The sequence below is a fragment of the Macaca fascicularis genome, chromosome 5, assembly GCF_037993035.2.
Source record: "Macaca fascicularis isolate 582-1 chromosome 5, T2T-MFA8v1.1".
Lineage (NCBI taxonomy): Eukaryota > Metazoa > Chordata > Mammalia > Primates > Cercopithecidae > Macaca > Macaca fascicularis.
This window is the reverse complement of record NC_088379.1, coordinates 186,101,164-186,120,520: the sequence shown is the minus strand read 5'-3', so window position 1 is coordinate 186,120,520 and position 19,357 is coordinate 186,101,164. Positions and strand designations below refer to the sequence as shown.

Genomic DNA, 19,357 nt, shown 5'->3' with positions numbered 1-19,357 from the left:
TTTACCTTCCTGTTGAGTTTGTCTAAGTTATAGGCAATATTTTATGATCATAAACAATGTGGCAATAAACTTGTTTATGCATTTTCCCTTTTGAATTATTTCCTTATGATTTACTCCTGGAAGAAAATCAATATGTCAAAGTATGTAAATATTTTAATAGCTATTGATAAATATTTTGCATTTTTCTATAAGCCATGCATGTTTAAATAACTGTCTCCCAACTCGTCCCTATATTATTTGCGGCTAGGGACTATGCTTTTACATTAATGGGCCAGAACCTAGTATATTGCTTGGTACCTGATACAGATACCCAATAATACTAAACAATCATGGCAGACTAATAGTTTCCACCAAATATCCATTCTTTCCCCTTTTAATGGCATGATTTGTATTTTAACTGATGTAGCAAAAACCCATCTTGAAGATGACTTCTTTTAGCCTCCTATGAAAACTATGCATAACTACTGGTAGATGTGAAGTTAAATCCTGACCAATTAGTATTATGCAGAATTTTCAGGGAAACTTCCTAAAGGAAGATGGCCAGGTTGGCATATATCCCTCTTGCACTTCCTAGAATTATCTTTCCTGCTGTGTGGACAATAGAGGTGGTAGCTACAGCTCCAGTAGCCATCTTACGCAATTAGGTAATTTTGAGGATAGAATTTGAGTACTAGGATAATGAAGCAAAAATGGGAAGGTACTTAGATTCCTATCCACAGTTACAGTACCTTCCCTTGAATTCCTGCCTCAGGACTTATTTTATATAAGAGAGGAATAAACATTTATCTTACTTACACTCATTTTATTTCTGAGATTGGTTTCTAAACAGCTGAACGAAATAGCTAATAAAATAATTTTGAATGAACTAAATAACTGGTTAAAAATGTTGAATATAAATGAAATATAGTATTTTACCTCAACTTTGAGTATATACATTTTTAATTTTAGAACTTATTCATTTTATAAATTAGAAATACCAACTCATACTTTTAAATTCACATTTTATTTTATTAGTAGGAATGTTTATTTTAGTACTGTATGTAATATGTCATGAAGTACTCGTTCATCTCTTGCCAACTTATTTTTTTAATCTTAGAACTTTGTCACAAGTTTATATGAACTTTTCATATGATATGAATGTACTGTGAAAAGTAAACCATGATACCACATCAATTTCTTCTCCTCTGTTTTTAGCTATATTTGAGAAATCTATTGTTTTAGTAACATTTTATGTTTGTATATTTCCTTCTAATTTTTTTTAATTCTTCAGAGAAGATGTATTCATCACCCCTACAGAGAACTGGCAAATATTCACATTTATTTACACTTGTTTCCCTAAGATTCATTTTGAAATTTGAATCCACCTGAAATTGAATTTTGTAAATTGTTTCTCTGAACTGAATTTTTTTCATTTGATTTTAAAGTGCCTTTGTATATTAAATAGAGCAAATAACCAGATCTTCAATCCTGGGTCTCACTAATAAATTTCTTACCTTGAATATATTTGAATTCCTCATCTGCAATATTGGGAAAAGTTGGGATTACACATGTAAAGTGCCAGCATTGTGCCTAGCTCATACTCTTTAGTTTCATACAGTCTGTTACCTACAAACTGAGGATTTTCGTGCATTCATGAAAAATAAGTTGAAATCAGTTATATTAGCTAAATGTTACATCAATTTGTTATTTCTGGATTTTTCTAAAATTTCAAATAAGACTGGATTTCAAAACTTACATCTTTAATTTGTACTTTTTGGAGGTGCGTGTCATTTAACTTTTTGGTTTTCAAATCAAGTTATATGTTCTTTATTTTTACGGAGGGAAGCAGGTTTCACTACAGTCACAGTGGTACAAGAATGGAACAAATAACTGCATAGTTAATTCTCCTTCTACTAGATAAGTTTTCCCACTATTTTCTAAGATTTTTCGATGTGATTTATGCTTATTCCCGGGAAATTGGCAAGGTTTGCTGGACTCTGAATTTAGTGGAAACATTTAACTGAAGAAAGCTTCTGAGAGGTACAACATTCATTTTTCTTTGCACTGAGTTCCCAAATGGAGACAAATAGCTTAAAAGGAGTATTAACCTCGATGTGCTTCGGCTATTTATCTTCATAAGGAACGGCCTGAAAACAAGAAAACAAAGCCCATAAAAATGATTTTATTTAATCACACAAGTATATCTCACCAAAAATCTTTAGTTATTTCCTTAGGGCTTAATTCTAAGCTCTGTAACTCATGCACAAATTCTATGGATGTCAGTGGGAACTGTGCATGTGGAACTCTGGGCCAAATTTGGTTGTCATGGATGAATTAGTCAAAGAGGGCATTCGATCAATTTCTTAAAACATAAAGTACTCTCATTCTATAATCCTTTTCCATCTTTCCAAATTTATTGACCTAATCCAGTAATAATTATTGAATCTCCGTAATATACATCAAACCACAATTTCATGCAGGCTTTGTAGAGTCATTGGCCTTAAAACATTTACCTTTCCACATAAATGTTAATACTCTGGCAGCAATATTTCATCCTAGCAAGAAGAGACTTTTGTGGCATACCTTGCGACAAGGTCAATTTCACTTAAGGAAAAATGCTAACATTTTAAAAGTCAGCCATTAAATTGAGGTTATTATTGCATTTTCCTTATCTCGTTACGGAAGAGTAATCTCATTTCACTAGTGCCCTAGTTATTTAGGTAGGTTTACAAATATTTATTCAAAGTCAAGATGTGTACATGAAAAAATTTTTATCATCTTCTAGGTTCCAAAGAAATTGTGTTTAAGAAAATTTGCCTTTAAAAATGTTTATCTAGATATTCTTAACATGTAAATTTTTCCCTGTAAGATAAAATCTTCTTCAAATGGCATGAAACTTGTTAGAATAAATACTGCTTCCCTCAGGGGCTAACCCAAGCTCTCTCTTTAGTGAGTAAACTGAAAGTTAAATTTCTTCTGTAACTTGAGCTGCAGACTGCAAATATCCACAGAAATTGCCCTTGCAGCCTCTGAAGGGAGACTTTTCCTGACTCACTCACTTTGCCTGAAGTCATTTGCTGTCCTTCTCGTCAAGTGCAGTGCAAGAGGCATCCACAGAGAAGGTGGGAGATTCGATTACCCTCAAATTGTAGTGAGCCGTGACAATCTTTTGGAGACTTTTAAAAAGGAGGATTCCCAGGCTTTTCACTGCATCACCTTTAGTTGTCTGGTCTGGTGTGGACACAGCATTTTTACTGGGCCCTCCAGGTGGTTCGGGATGCGATTCATTCACAGAGCACATCCATGAACACTGGCATCAAGACAGTGAACGCTGAGTTGGCGAGGAAGAGAGTGGTGTGAATTACAAGGTCAAGACTGCTGTGTGCCAAACATGGCTTGCATCAACTTGACAAATGCAGAGAAAGTTTACTGTTCAGGGAGCCTACTAACAACACCTGGCATCAAGAAGCCTCTCAATAATTGGGAATTAAACCAAATGCTACTTTTTATCAACACTGCTGTGTTTTGCCAATTTTACCACTCTGACATTAAAAGTATCTGTTACGCTACTCATAGCACTGCTATTTATGACTATTCTGGACTGAACTGTGTCCCCTCCAATTTCCTTTGTTGAAGTTCTAACCCCCAGAACCTCAGAATGTAACCGTACTTGGCAATAGTGTATTTAAAGAGGTGATGAAGATAAAACGAGGTCATTATGGTGGGCCCTAATAAAGTGAGGGCATGACCACCGCCCTCATGAAGTGTATGCATTTTATAAACTATAAAGTATAGAAAGACTTTTCTGAGAGTGAAAAGGTAAGCTATTAATAATTATATCAGGATATACTAGGATAACGGGCACGTATGAAGACTGTGCTGGCAAACTGGGAACTATATTCACCCTAACTATAAGGCATATGGTTGTACTGTAAATACATACCTAGATTCCACCTCATGGCATTTGGCTGGAGGAAAGAGAGCCCATTTGAAGATAAAATAAGGTAAAATAACAAAGTCTTCATACTTCCTCACTTCAAAAACATAGTAGTTTATAGTTAGTATATTATTTTGCTGATCATACTTTTTATTAATATAAAAAGACATTTGGGGGACATCCAGTAATGGCAGAGAGTAAAGTGATGAGGCAAACCTTTCACATATCACACTAGGAAATCTGGATAACATTTCAACTGCTATTGAAAGGCCCTGGAAAGCATGCGAAGTGGATGGATTGTTGAAAAACTGCAACTGGAAGAGGTAAGAATTGGGTGATTAAACTGTTCTTGCCAAAGCCCACTTCCAATCCCCAGGATTGTTGGGTAGAAAACCACATACGGGCTTACTATCTTGGCTTGAGATCATGGCAAAGAGAGTTCAGGAATGGAAAAGTAGCTGGAAAGTATCTAAAGCCAGGCAGAAGTCAATGAAGCTTTTCTCTTCCTTGAAAAGCTGTTACAGAAAGGGTAAGGATTGTGAGTTTCTAGTGTTCTTGACCCAGCATGCTTCCTGAATGAAGCCTCTCCGAATTGGTTAAAGATGACAAAGAGAATGCAATGTTGGAATAAGGGAGGAGACCACCCCTCATATTGCCTGATGCCCAATTTCTGCCTCCAAAGAAAGAAGAAATAAAAACTAAAAGGCAGAAATGAAATCCACAGGGAGACAGCCCGGCGCCATGCCCTGGGCCTGGTAGTTAAAGATCAACCCCTCACCTAACTGGTTATGTTATCTACAGATTCCAGACATTGTATGGAAAAGCACCGTAAAAAACCCCTGTCCTGTTCTGTTCTGTTCCGATTGCCAGTGCATGAAGCCCCTAGTCACGTACCCCCTGCTTGCTCAATCGATCATGACCCTCTCACACGGACCCCCTTAGAGCTGTGAGTCCTTAAAAGGCACAGGAATTGCTCATTCGGGAAGCTTGGCTCTTGAGACAGGAGTCTTGCCGAGGCTGCCAGCCTAGTAAGCCCCTTCCTTCTTTAACTCCATGTCTGAGGAGTTTTGTCTGTGGCTCATTGTGCTTTGGGAAAAGAAGTTGGAGGTTTAAGGGGGAGATTTTAGGAGTGTGAGAAAAAAAGAACAGATCCCTAAATCTGAATTACAAACTCTGCGCAAACTCCAGGCAGCCCCCTAAATGCCGTGTTTGCAGGGAAGACCTAGGGGGGCTTGGTGAGGGGTGCAGGAGGCAGATTGACACCAGAGAGACATGCATCTCTGAAATGCTTTGTTTCACTGGGAGAAATTTTGTGAGTTTGCTGCTTTTTAAATGAAAGGCATTCCTTTCATTTAAAAATGAAAGGCAATCTGTGCACAGCTCAGGTGGCAGAAAACCAGGTTTCTTGGATTGAGGTTTCAGAAGACAGAGTTGGAAGTTGGAGGAGAACACAGAAACTTAGGAGGATTTTCCAAAGGCAAGGAATCCACTGAGAGTGTGAATCACAAAATTTGAAGGTAAACTCTGCCCAAATGCTTGAATGATCACCAAACTCTACAAGAATAAGCACAGGGAAGATTCACAGGGGACCAGACTGAATAAACAAGCACGGTTTGAAGTTTGAGCCCAGAGAAGTTAACTGCCTGTTTAGAACTAAAAAATTAAACAAGCATCCTTTATTGGTATGGTGAATACACAGCCAATACTGAAACACACACGAGGAAATGGGGGTGGCCAGTGTGTGCCCATGAGTACAGGATGACTACAGGATAAGATGCCCTGCCCTCCTCATCTTGCCACTAAAAGCGTTGGCTCTGGAGCAAAATGCCTGCTTCACAATTGACTAGCTGTTTGAATTTTAGGAAACTGCTTAACTTCTGTGCTCTGCTTTTTCATCTCTAAAATGGTAATAATAACATTTTGGGCATTTGTGGGGATTAAATGAGTTAATAAACATCAGGTACTTTTAAACAAAGTGCACCATGTTAGCTATTATGACAATTACAGTATTATTGAGGATGACAATAATACAGTCCTTCCTCCAACACTTACATGCTATCCCAGAGTTAAGGAGGAGTGGTTGTAGGGAGAGATCTTGAATTTATTAAAAACATTCTGAATTGGCTTTGATTATGCTAAATTGCAAAGTAACAGAATAGCAGCACAAGATGTAGTTACATGGAAAAAAAATTATATTTATCCTTGTACAGCTGTATTAATTTGTTCTCATGATGCTAATAAAGACATACCCAAGAGTGGGTAATTTATAAAGGAAAGAGTTTTAATTGACTCATAGTTCCACAGGGCTAGGGAGGCCTCAGAAAACTTACAATCATGGCAGAACCAGAAGCAAACACATCCTTCTTCACATGATGGCAGGAAGGAGAAGAATGAGTGCCCAGGGAAGGGGGAAGCCCCTTATCAAACCATCAGATCTCCTGAGAAGTAACTCACTATGATGAGAAAAGGATGGGGGAAGCCCCCTCTGCCCCCCCTCACCCCCACCGAATCAATTATCTCTACCTGGTCCTTCCCATGACGGGTGGGGATCATGGGAACTACAATTTAAGATGAGATTTGGGTGGGGACACAGCCAAACCATATCAACTGAATTAGATGTGTGCCTCCTGCTTACACACCCACATATATGCATACTTGCACACACACTCATGTGCGCTGTTAGCTCACACAGGGTATATTGGATATCTTGCTTTTTTGGTCTATTTTATAAGTAATTTAATTGTAATTCTGGCTTTTTTTAAATCCAAAAATTCAGGAAGTGATTTTAAAATCTCTAACTTTTAAGGCTTTTTCTTTCCTTTTTATAAAAATAAATTTCTAATATTACTGAATTCTGCTCATGGAATGCAGTTTACAAAACACATGAAAATAGTTCCAATTCCACTTAGTTATTATCGGGTTAAACCTCTCATATCATGTTTTAATTTTTTCTTGCATGTTCGCTTATGCACTCAAATTTTTGCTGCTACTTCTGTGGATATCTGGCCTCTTAAACATAGGGATAAAGTGATGAATAAAACTCAATTTCTCTTCTTAAAGCTCTCACAAGGCACTAGAGATAAAGACAGAAAACTTTTAAAGTAGAAGTCATAGCAACATTAGATTTAGGCATAAGGATGCAGTAATAACATTAAATGCAGAGTCATCAGGTGAAGAATTGGAAAGGTGGATATATCAGGGCTTCCTAAAAGAAGTGTTGTTTAAGCAGCATCTTAAAGAATCGAAGTCATTTTCTAACAGAGAGTGGAGAAAGGAATTATAGGAACAAGGAAGAATGTGTATAAGGTTACAGTAGTATAAAAGAATAAGGCAAATTCAGGGAATTGGAAGTCATTCCAAATTTTTAAGCGTAGTGGAAGTAAGAAGATAAGATCTGATGGGAAGACAAGCTTGAGATTGTATTTTGATTTAGTTCATGTGCAGTGAGAGCTTGAAATAAGTCTCTAAGGTGAACGTTGAGGAAAAGGAATAGAGTTTCAGCACACCTGCAGGAGGACTGGGGGACTGGTTTGCAGAGCCAGTGGAGGGCATACAATGTGGGAGTGGATGTGAAGCCTTGGGAAAGGTCAGATATTCAGAGGATCTGAGGCTTACTCCGATTTCTGGTCTAGGTTGATCATTACTTTATTAATAGAGACGACTTTTTTATGAGCGAGTATAACCTGAGAAGAAGGATAAGTTGGTTCCTGTACACACGGACTTCAAACTTCCTGTAGGATCGCTCTGTGGTGCTGTCAGGTGGGAGACTGGGAATACGACTTTGGAATTCCAAGTTTGAATTCTGGGCTGGTAACCTGTGCTTGGAAAAGAGTGAAATTCTGCCAGTGCATTTGTGTACAGTGAGATGATTGGAGTCAGAGAACAAAAGACAGAGGCCTAGGAGGCTGACTTATTTAAGGGATGGTCAAAGAAGAGGGATTTGGTAAACATAACTGTATAAGTTAGGGTTCCCCGGAGGTGCAGATCCAACAGGCTGTATATACACAGACACATACAGTCATGTGTCCATTAACGATAGGGATACATTCTGAGAAATAAGTCATCAGGCGATTTTGTCATGCGAGCATCTTAGAATGTACTCACATGAACCTAGATGATATAGCCTACTGTACACCTAGGCTATATGGTAGGGCCTCTTGCTTCTAGGCTTCAAGCCTGTATAGCATGTGACTCGACTGAATCCTATAGGCACTTGTAGCACAATAGGAAGTGCCTGTGCATCTAAATATAGAAAAGATTCAGTAAAAATACAGCATAAAATACAACAAATTTTACAGTATCTTTATAGGCATTTACCTTTAATGGAGTTGTAGCACTGGAAGCTGTTCTGGGTGAGTCAGCAAGTGAGTGCTCAAAGAATTCGGTGACTGGCTTAGGGCATTACAGTGCATTGCTGTAGACTTTAGAAACACTGTACACTTAGATTACACTGAATCTATAACTAACATTTTGTTTCTTCAGTAATAAATTAATCTTAACTTACTGTAACTTTTTTACCTTATACCCTTTAATTTTTTAAATGTTTTGACTTTTTGACACAACGCATTATACAGCTGTACAAAAATAATAATTTTTATTCTTTTCTTTTTGTGTGTGTGTGTTTTTGAGACTGACGTCTCACTCTGTCACCGAGGTTAGAGCACAATGGCACAATCACTGCTCACTGCAGCCTTAAATTCCTGGGCTCAAGCGATCTTCCTGTCTCAGTCTCCCAAGTAGCTGGGACTCCTCTCTGTGTGCACCACCACATTCAGATACTGACAAAATTTTATTTTGTAGAGATAAGATTTCACTATGTTGGCCAGGCTGGTCTTGAACTCCTGGCCTCAAACAATCTTCCTGACTCGACCTCCCAAATTTTGGGATTATAAGCGTGAGCCACTACGCCCAGACCTATTTCTTTATATACTCATTCTATAAGCTTTTTTATTATTATTAAATTTTTTATATTATTTTTTACTTTTAAAATTTCTTTGCTAAAAATGAAGACACAAACACACACATTAGCCTGGTCCTAGACAGGGCCACGATAATCAATACCGTTCTCTTCCACCTCCACATCTTGTCCCACTAGATGGTTTTCAGAACAACAACAAGCATGGAGCTGTCATCTCCTAGGGTACCAATGCCGCCTTCTAGATACCTCCCGAAGGACCTATCTGAAGCTGGTATATAGTTAACTATGTTTATAACAAGTAGAAAGAGTATACTCTAAAATAACAATAAAAAGTAAAGTATAGTAAATACATAAACCAGTAACATAGCCCATTGTTATCATGATCAAGTATTACTTAGTATACGTAATTGTATATGGTATACTTCTATATGACTGGCAGTGAAGTAGGTTTGCTTACAGAAGCATCACCACAAATATGTGAGGAGTGTGTTGCCCTACGCTGTTAAGATGCCTACCACATCACTAGGCAATAGGAGCTTCTCAGCTTTATTCTCATCTTATGGGACCACCGTCATCCATGTAGTCTGTCTTTGACTAAAAGATCATGATGTGATATGTTCAAGTCCTGTCTCTGCCACTTCTCACTCATGTGATCTCAGGACAGATACATGATCTCTCTCAACTTTAGTTTCCTCTTCAAAATGGGAATGATAGTAGTTTTGGGATCTATATGAGTTAGCATAGTACCTTAGTAAATGTTTAGTCAGTATCATCTTATTACCACTTTAGTAGTTTTTAAATTTTTATGAGTATATATTAATTTAGTCATCAATAGAGCAATAAAGATTTTCAAAAAGGCTGTTAGAATTGGGTTAGCCTCTTGTCCTATTTTAAAAAGTCACTATAAAGAAATGTACTGTTATTAAGTGTATGTATATTTAGTAAGAGTTCTTCAGGAACTGTTTAGTCTGGCATTGAAAATAATGAATCATGTTGCAGTTCACCTGTTTTTCCTCTAACACTGTGTAGTAGATATTTGATAACATAAAATTTGTATGATTAGGAAGCCTACAAAACTCAGAGGTGCCCATCTTCTAGATTTTCTAGTGGAAAACTGTAAGTTTTATTGTCAAGCAGTTAAATTAATCACTAAAAGTAAATTGTAACTCTGAAGAAGCACTAGAAAAATTTTGTCAAGGAGACTATTCAGACAAGAAGTGAATTCCCGGGCACTCTGCTCAGAATGTGTAATTGCCCTTTGTAAGGTGAGCACGTGGAATAACCATGGACTCTTGGTTAAATATGGAGTGAATGTAAGATGTGTCTGACCCTTGCCTTATCTCCAACCTCGTCTGTGATTCTAATTTTGCACACTACTTAGTCATTAAAGAAACCAAAAGCAAAAAAAAAAAAAGATCATGATGTGGAACACAACTGTATATATACATATGTCTATACATGCATGCAGACACACACACAGATACACACACACACCCACACCCACACCCACACCCACACGGAGGTTTACTTTAAGGAATTGGATCATGTGATTTCTGAAGGCTGGCTAGTCCAAAATCTACAGAGTAGTCTAGCTGCAGACACAGAGAAGAGTTGCTTTCAGAGTCCAAATGCAGTCTCCTGGAAGAATTATCTTCCCCTAAGGAGAGATGAGGCCTTTTTCGACTAAGGGTTTTAACTGATTGGATGAGGCCCACCCACATTATGGAGAGTAATTTGATTTTACATTATTTTTTTAAAAAACCTTCTTAGAAACATCTAGAAGCATGTTTCAGCAAACACAGAGTACTATGGCCCAACCAAGTTGATGCATAAAATTAACTATGACAAAAACTGAGGACAATTCAATAATGAAGACAGAGAAATAGGCAGAGAGAGATTTCACGAAGCAAAGAGAGGAAAGTATTTCAAGAAAAAAAACCCAAGTGGTCCACAAGATTTTATGTAGGATGTGAACTGAAAATATGCTACTGGACAAAGCAATAGGAAGTCATCCTGGGGAAATAACTTTTTGGCTTCACAGAAGCTAAAAGGAAAGACATTGAGAAGCCAACAGGAGGAGAGAAATTTGGAGGCATTGTATGCTAATTATACACACTAGAAATTTAGCTTGTGAATAGAAGAAAAGCTACACAGTGATGGCCAAAGGGTGAACAGGTTGATGAGGATCTGCTTTCTGCTATGAGACTTGGAAGGAAATAAAATAAACCTGCTAAGATTAACACCTTGGCTGATGATAGCAAAAGTGACTACAGCTCAACAAGTTAACACTCTAGGTGTAATTGCAATTTAATAGGGATTCATAGAAACACGATACTCTCATCCTGAAGAGTGATTCTCTAATAGCAAAATCTCAGTGGAAATTGCAGGGGCAGGGGATATTTGGAACGCCCATTGATTTCATGTCAATAGAACAAAGCCACACAGTTAGCTGCCACATCTGCAAGGCAGGTGGGGTGAGAGATGGCCATAAAGCATACATGAGACTTTTTAAGTTTTTTGACCATTTCTTAAATTATTTTTCATTACTGGTTAATGCTGCATTCTGTAAAAATATATATTTTCATATTCACAAGCAAAATCTTCTTTTATTAAAAATAATATTGTCATTTGTTTTGCATCTTCTTATACCCAACCTTTTCAGAAGGTCAGCACAAGGTGGAGGGGAGAAGATAGGAATACAAAGCTGTAATTACTGGGAAAAAAACATTGTCATAGGCAAGATCAAGACTTAGCTTTTAATATTCAGGCCAGGCTTTCTTTTACAAAATCTATTCCAGTCTAAGATAAAAAATATATACACCATAGATATACAATACCCACAAAAGTCTATCTCTTTCTTATGATGGCCAATTATTCTAATTTATGCATAAAATAAATCATACGATCTATACATTATTTTAAATTTCTTTGAAAGCCTTAATACCACTAAAACGGGAAAACCCTATAGTCTGAGACCCAGATCTTCACGCCATAAATAAATACAAAGTATAAAATGTCTTCCATCCTATGATCTCCTAAAGAATATAACACATTTTTGGTCATTGCCACAGAATATAAACTTTGAAATGCTGGAAAAAGCACAACTAATTTGAAGCAGGGAAGTAATCTCACTTGTTCCACTTGAGTTGGGCAACCAGGTGCTTTGCGGCATTTAAAGAACCTCCATTCAGTATAATGGGATGGGGTCACTTCATCTAATGTATCTCATTATATTGAGGGAATATAATTATTTCAGTGGCTTGTTTTCAACTTAAGAATGGGAACTTTCAATGTATTAAGGAAACTAGTATCAATTTGTTTTCAGTATCTAATAAAATATCAGTTCATGGGATTTTATTTTTTGAAAGATTTGCATTTGGAAGAGAGTTAAAAATAAGACCCAATGTCAAATAATTTATTACCCAAATCTTCTGATTTAGAGATTTGAGCAGAAACGTGGGTTTGAGTGTTTTAGATTTCCTAGCCTCTTCTGGGGCCTGGGGTGACTAAGAGCAGTTTATTTCTGGTATGGGTTATTGAAGTCAACGATCAAGGCCTAACTTGGCCTTTTCTAATGGGTAGGGTAGCTGTAAAGAACATTAATAGCTGTATAAACAGGAAGGACTTTGCACGTGAGGTTTCATTTCATCTTTACAACAGTCCCATGCACTGGGTACATCTAAGTTTGAACTGTGTGAAGTTATTGCCTTGTAGGTCAAAAGTTGTAGAATATTGGCAATTTATGTAGTTCAGATTAAAAGTATTCTCACCTTAACAAAGAAACTGGGACTCACAAGAGTCAAATAATTTACTCAAGATCAGATCACTAGCATTGTGCACAGCAACATAACAAACTGGGGTTGTTTTTTTTTTCACTTTCTTAGGAAAATCAGCTTCCAAATATCAGACTTCCAGAAAATTTGGAGATCCAAATGTCTCAGAATCTGCAGACACACATTATTTCTATTCTGTGCTTAAAAGTAGCTCAACCAGGTATGTCAAAGGGACACAGGAGCCTCCTGAAAGAGCCCCTAAGGCCCAAAGCTAGAACAACTTGAGTAACAAAATAAAGTAGCATTGGATTATAACCCAAAGTATAAAATATGTGTCCATTAGTACAAACTGGTCTTAATAAATGATTGAATAAATAACAAATGGGGGAAAATTGACAAATCTCCTGTGTAGAATGGCAAGGAAGGTATGTAGTTACTCCGTCCCTCAAGGAGGTGGAGAATAACGCCCCGCTCCTTAAGTGAGGGCTGTGCATAGCGATTTTCTTTAACTTTGCGGCGGAAAAGCCTGACAAACACTACCTGAAGTCAGATGATCAAGGTTAACGTCAGTGGTGATAAGTCATACTGATAGTATATACCCTTGATATGATGTGATGAGAGTGGCACTTTATCTCCATGATCTTCTTCACACAAACTCATAACCCCAGTCTAATCACGAGAAAAACATCAGACAAATCCCTCCTGAAGGACACTCTGCAAAATACCTGACTAATACTCTTCAAAACTGTGAAGGTCATCAAAACAAGGAAAGTCTGAGAAACTCAGAGCCAAGAGGCGCCTGAGGAGACCTGACAACTAGCTGTAGTGCGTGGTATTGTGGACGGGCAGGATGCCCAAGATCATACATTATTGTTAACTACAGTCCATACTTTATTCAGACTTTTCTGGGTTTTAACCTAATGCCTTGGGACAGGAACAGGGCATTAGGTTAAGAACCAGAAAAGTGTGAATAAAGTATGGACTATAGTTAATAATAACGTATCATATTGGGCATTAATGTGACCAATGAACCACACTAATGAAAAATGCCAATAATAGGGGGAACTCGGTATGGGGTGTATGGGAATTTTCTGTACTATCTTTGCAACTTTTCTATAAATCTAAGTCTATTCAAAAAATTTAAAATATTATTTGAAAAGTAAAAAGCAGCCAATCATTAGAGCATAATTGCTTAGTACATACATTCGAATACATCATGATCATGATCATAAAAACATATACAATTTGATATATGTTTCCTTTTATGGAAAGAGAGTGTGCTTATATATTTTTAATAGCAATAAAAAACAATTATTTTAAGGATTCGAGCAAAATGAGAAAAGGTCATTCTGAATACAATATGTTTTAAGCATGTATGTTTGTTATAGAACTTAGGTTTAACAACTCAGAGTGATATGAATTTTTTAAAAATCACTGGTAAATGTCACTGATATATGCAGGCATTTCAAAAGAACATAAAGATTGATTAAACCATTAGCAATATACAAGTGCTTTATTAAATCATAAAGTAAAATATTGAGCATAAATAAAAATATATTCATGACATGAATTCCTCAGAGAATTCTTTCCTAGTTCTATGCTTACTCTCCTTATCTATCTACAGGTTGTTCAGAGGAACTCAATATACAATACCTAGAGTAAAAAGATATTCTCTTCATAGTGACATGGAAAAGTGCTGGGCTATTAACTGAGTCAAAATTATTACATAGTATTTAAAGAATTAGACTATTTTCTACTTAAATTAGCCATTTCAAAAATTGAAATAATACAAAAACTGAAATAATGCTACAGTGTTCTGGCTACAAGCATTTATAGAGACCTCAACTTCTTTGTTTTTAGATAATGATATTCAAAGTTTATTTGCTCGCTGTGACAAATTCTAATGCCCTCACAGTCCAGCACAGGAATAAAAAAGAGTCTAGTCCCATGGTTATTTTTTCAGGGTTTCTGTTTCCTACACCATATATTAAATGCTTTTCAGATTGTTTGATGAATTTAGACTTAGAAAATAAATTGAATACTTTCAACAACTCCACAAGGTACACTTGAGGACATAAGATATCTTCAGAAACCTCCAAAATAATATGAATGGCCAGTAAGACGTCTTGAAAAAGCAGATGAAGCTTGATTATATATAAAAAACCTTTGATACAGAAATGCTTAAAATTTATCAAGTAATGTTGTTGAAGAATGCCATGTATTCCATTGCTAATATTCTTCTGCTTAAAAAAAAAAAATCCAGGAGGCACTTATCTCAAATGCAGCACATTCCCCTTTATATAACATCTTTAGAATGTAGTCATTTCATATCATCTATCACCCCGTCATAATTTTCTTAAGATTTCTAACCTCTCAAACTTACTTCTCTTATTACAGACCACATGATTTATGAGTACTGAGAGTTACAGAGACAGCTGTGAGATTAGCATTGTAACCTATCCCAGATCACCTGAGAAACCGTTTCTTCTGAAATGTACTGTCACATTGAAATGGAATTACAACATATTTTGGGGACAATTCTAGCATGTGCTTTTAAACTTACTCGTTCACTTGTAAAGAAAAATAGAATAGAAATAGAAAAATCGTGCTACATTTATTTGCTTTGACTTCCTATAAAAATAATGTGGAGGTTTAATCAATTATGGTAAACATAATAAGACAGAATTTCACTTTTCTAACATCTTACAAATTTTCTATAAATAATACATAATTATAGAAGTCAGTAAGAAAACAAATGACTAATTTTAATATTCCATTGGAAATACATTAGAATCTGTCCTTTTGTTAATGATTTTGTGCTACAGGAATGTTTTAAACTTCAAGGGAAAGATGAAGTGTAAACAGTACATTTTGATTTGATATTAAGTGTTAAGTACCTGAGGAGAAAACTGTGAGAACGTGTTGCTTAAAAAAATTTATAGGGTGATATTTTGGAAATAGAAATATAATAGATTTATGGCAACTCCTTACAACACTTTTTTCCCTAAATGCTCACAACAGATACCAACCAAAGATGTGCAAATTGTTTATTATTCCTGAGTCTTTCTGGTGGAAACCTGAAATAGAACAGCTGGCTCCATTAGAAATAGCTCTGATCTTTCTAGAAGAGAGAGATGCTGGAGTCCAGCTAAGGAGTATACTGAAGATGAAGAGTAGCCTGATGGAATGAATAGCTTTTGTCTACAAGCGTTAGCCACCCTCCAAACTGTGTCTTTGCTACTCAAAGTGTGGTCCACAAGCCAGTGGCAACAGCAGCACCCGGGATCTCGTTACCAACAGAAAATCTCAGGCACCAGCCCAGCAAGATTCCCAAGTGCTTTGTATTCATACTGAAATTTTAGAAGGACTGACCTGTACCCATCCTGGTTATTCTCCATGTCTACATATTGGAATTAACTTTGGATATTTAAAACATATTGGGGTCCAGGCCTCACCCGAAGACAATGATGGAAATTCAGAGAGTTTAAGTGGATTTCCCAACATCACACAGCCAGCTCTGAACCTGCCCCAGAGCCCAAGCTTTCTAACTTATGCCTTACCAATAGTACTTCTCCCACTCAATTTCAGGAAATTCAGATTTTTCTGAAGGTTTCACAATTCTCATCTTTCATTGAAGAAAGGTTTTGGGAGTTTGTCTGCAATTAACTGGTAACATCAATTTTGAATTATATTCTAAAAGCCATATCATAGTTGTACCTGATGCAAACTAGCTTGGGTTTACTTCACTTTCCAATATAGACTGCACTTTGAATCATGAATTATGAATAAATGTCATCCACGACTATATTCTGTGTTTTTTGTAGTAACAATATTAAAACTCATAGTATTTTCTGCAGCAAAACCCACAATGATTAAATAGAATAAAGCAGTGAAATGACAATGATTGTGATTGCTGAGAAAAAAAAATACAACTGTGACAGTGAATCTTATGTGTCACCCTGACTGGGCTGCTAGATGCCCACATAGCTGCTCTGTGAGGGCGTTTCTGGAAGAGGTTAGCATTTGAATCAGTAGAGGAGTAAAGAAGATCCCCCCTCACCAATGTGATCGGCATGGCCCCATCCATGGACGGTCTAAACAGAATAAAAAGGCTGAGGAAGTGCAAATTATTTCTCTCTCTCTTTCTCTTCTCTACTTTTCTTTCTTTCTTTTTTATTTTGAGAGGGAGTTTTGCTCTCGTCACCCAGGCTGGAGTGCAATGACATGGTCTCGGCTCACCGCCAACTCCACCTCCCAGGCTCAAGTGATCCTCCTGCCTCAGCCTCCCAAGTAGCTGGGATTATAGGCGCTGGTTACCATACACAGCTAATTTTTGTATTTTTAGTAGAGACGGGGTTTTACCATGTTGGTCAGGCTAGTCTCGAACTCCTGACCTCACATGATCCACCTGCCTCGGCCTCCCAAAGTGCTGGGATGAGCTGTCTCTCTCCTTGAGCAGGGTCATTCATCTCTCTTGTCGTTGGACATCAGAGATCCCAATTCTTGGGCCTTTTGACCCCATATCCCAGTTCCCAACCCAACCCCGAACTAAATTACACCACTGGCTTCCCTTGTTCTTCAGTTTGCAGATGGCATATGGTGGGACTTCTCGGACCCCATGATCACATGGAACCTATTCCCATAGTAAATCTCTCAGATCAATCTCTTTCTCCCTGTGTCTCCCCTGGCTGTGTGTGTGTATATATGTATATGTATATGAATATGTATATGTATAATTATGTATGTATATGCTATTTGTTTGGTTTCATTGGAGAACTTTAATACAACAAACAAATTAACAAATAATCAATTAAGAAGGTAGAAGTCTACTCTTTTATTATATGCTTAACTACCCAGAATAAGAATCAAACAGTGTTGATTTGTTTAACTTCATGATGGTGGTGGGGATGGGGGACTAGATTTGCTCTAAAATCAACTAGTTTCTGTTGAGTTATTATTCCCAGATTAATTGTCTGTGTGCCTATATCCAGAGATGTGGTAGTGCAGATGCATAGTTCCTACCCGTTGGCATTTTCTTTAAATATATCCAGCTTAACCATATGGTTTATTGCGCTCTTCCCTCCCAGTTTTACATAAATTATAATGCGTCACATCTGGAGTGACATGGAGAGAATAAACTATGTGAGCTCAACAGCTACTGACTGTCTTGACCCCAAACATTTTCCATCACTACCTACTTTCCTCTAGAGTGGATCTATTCAGGCAAACCAAGGCTGGCTGGATGGAGGATTAGAGGCTGTTTCCTCTTTCTTGCCACTAAGGTCTGAACCAGCTGAGTGTCCCTTTGATATCACTGTAATCCATCTTATTTAAGGTGGAGCATTTGATTTCTTCACCACCAGGCCTCCCTTCCACTTCAGGAAATAATCCTCTTTCAATCCCCTGCTCATTGAAATAAAAATACCATCTCATATTAATACCATCTCTCCTGAAGAAGCTCAAATCATTTTTCAGATATTCCTCTAATCCTCACAGCATTCCTATAAGGTAGGCAATGTCCATACAACAACTTTTCTCAACCAAGTCAGAATGATTATGCAAGGGTATTAGGTGCCCATGGGTATTATTGAACTGACTTTCATTTCCCCTAAAAATATATTTACTGGGGATGGAAGCAGTGCATTTATTTGAAAATATATATATATATTCGGGCTTAAGGATAAAAATTTGACTTGGAATAATGACTGTGTTGTCCATAGTATTTTGACACTGATATAGATACATTGCTTCTAGCAAGATACAATATAACTCATTTGGATACTGTGAGTGTAAATTTCTAAATTGGCAGGTATTTATCAGATAGAAAATATTAGGGATATTTTATGAGTTCCATGAAAGAATATTTGTGGAATAATCATTATATAAAAATCATCTTTTCTGAAAAAAAGTTGTGATTACCATAAGGAAAAATAAATTTAAAAATGCTTAGAGTGTTTCATTTGGAGATAAGACTGCTATATGTAATGACCCAATAATTTCATCTTTAGGCATAATATGTATATTTACTAAGACTAAACAATAAGATGTGCATTAAAATTACATCTCAAAGATTTGAATTGGCTAAAGAAAAAATACCTATTAAGTAGAGCATTTTAGACATGTTCAAAATATATCATTAGGTAATATCCAAAAGTTAAACCAAAGACAGTCTTTCCTAGTATAGTATAAAGATAATAATTTTGGTAACCCACACAGTGCTAGTTATCAATTAGCATTCTCAGCACATTAATTCATTTCTTCTCCTAAACAACAACCATCATCCTCTGTCCAGAAGAGAAAATTAAGGCCTCAGTTCCATCACTAACCTAAGGCAGTAGACTATGATTTGAACCCATGCTGTCTAGCTATCGAACTTTCATTCTCTAATCCTGCTGCTCTGTATATACTGTTGCTATATACGAAAGCAGTAAGTGTCTCTGTAAGGACATCGTTTTAAAATTAAGTAATGTTAAGAAAGTGTTACAAAGTGGAAGAGTTGCTATAGTTGATTGCAGAATATCCTTCCTTTTTGAGGAAGGAAAGCTAGATAAATCCAATGCACATTCTGTGGACTATTGTTCACAGGTGGTGACACTTTCTTCAAAGGCCCCTTAGAGTTCTACCATGCTGTCCTCATGTAGCTTCTATTGGTGGACAGCTCCACTTCTTCTTGACACCAGCAAGTGATATCATTATATTCTCAAGGGGAGAACTGGAAGTTTGGATGAATAGTATTAAAAACAAACTAAC

The 19,357-nt window shown here is 36.8% G+C and overlaps 1 protein-coding gene across 14 annotated transcripts in view; it reads right to left on the bottom strand.

Annotated features, from left to right (window-relative positions):
- Nucleotides 1-19,357, bottom strand: part of TENM3 (teneurin transmembrane protein 3) — a 2,750,454-nt gene that overhangs the window by 1,468,036 nt on the left and 1,263,061 nt on the right. The gene's annotated exons all lie outside the window — the stretch shown is intronic.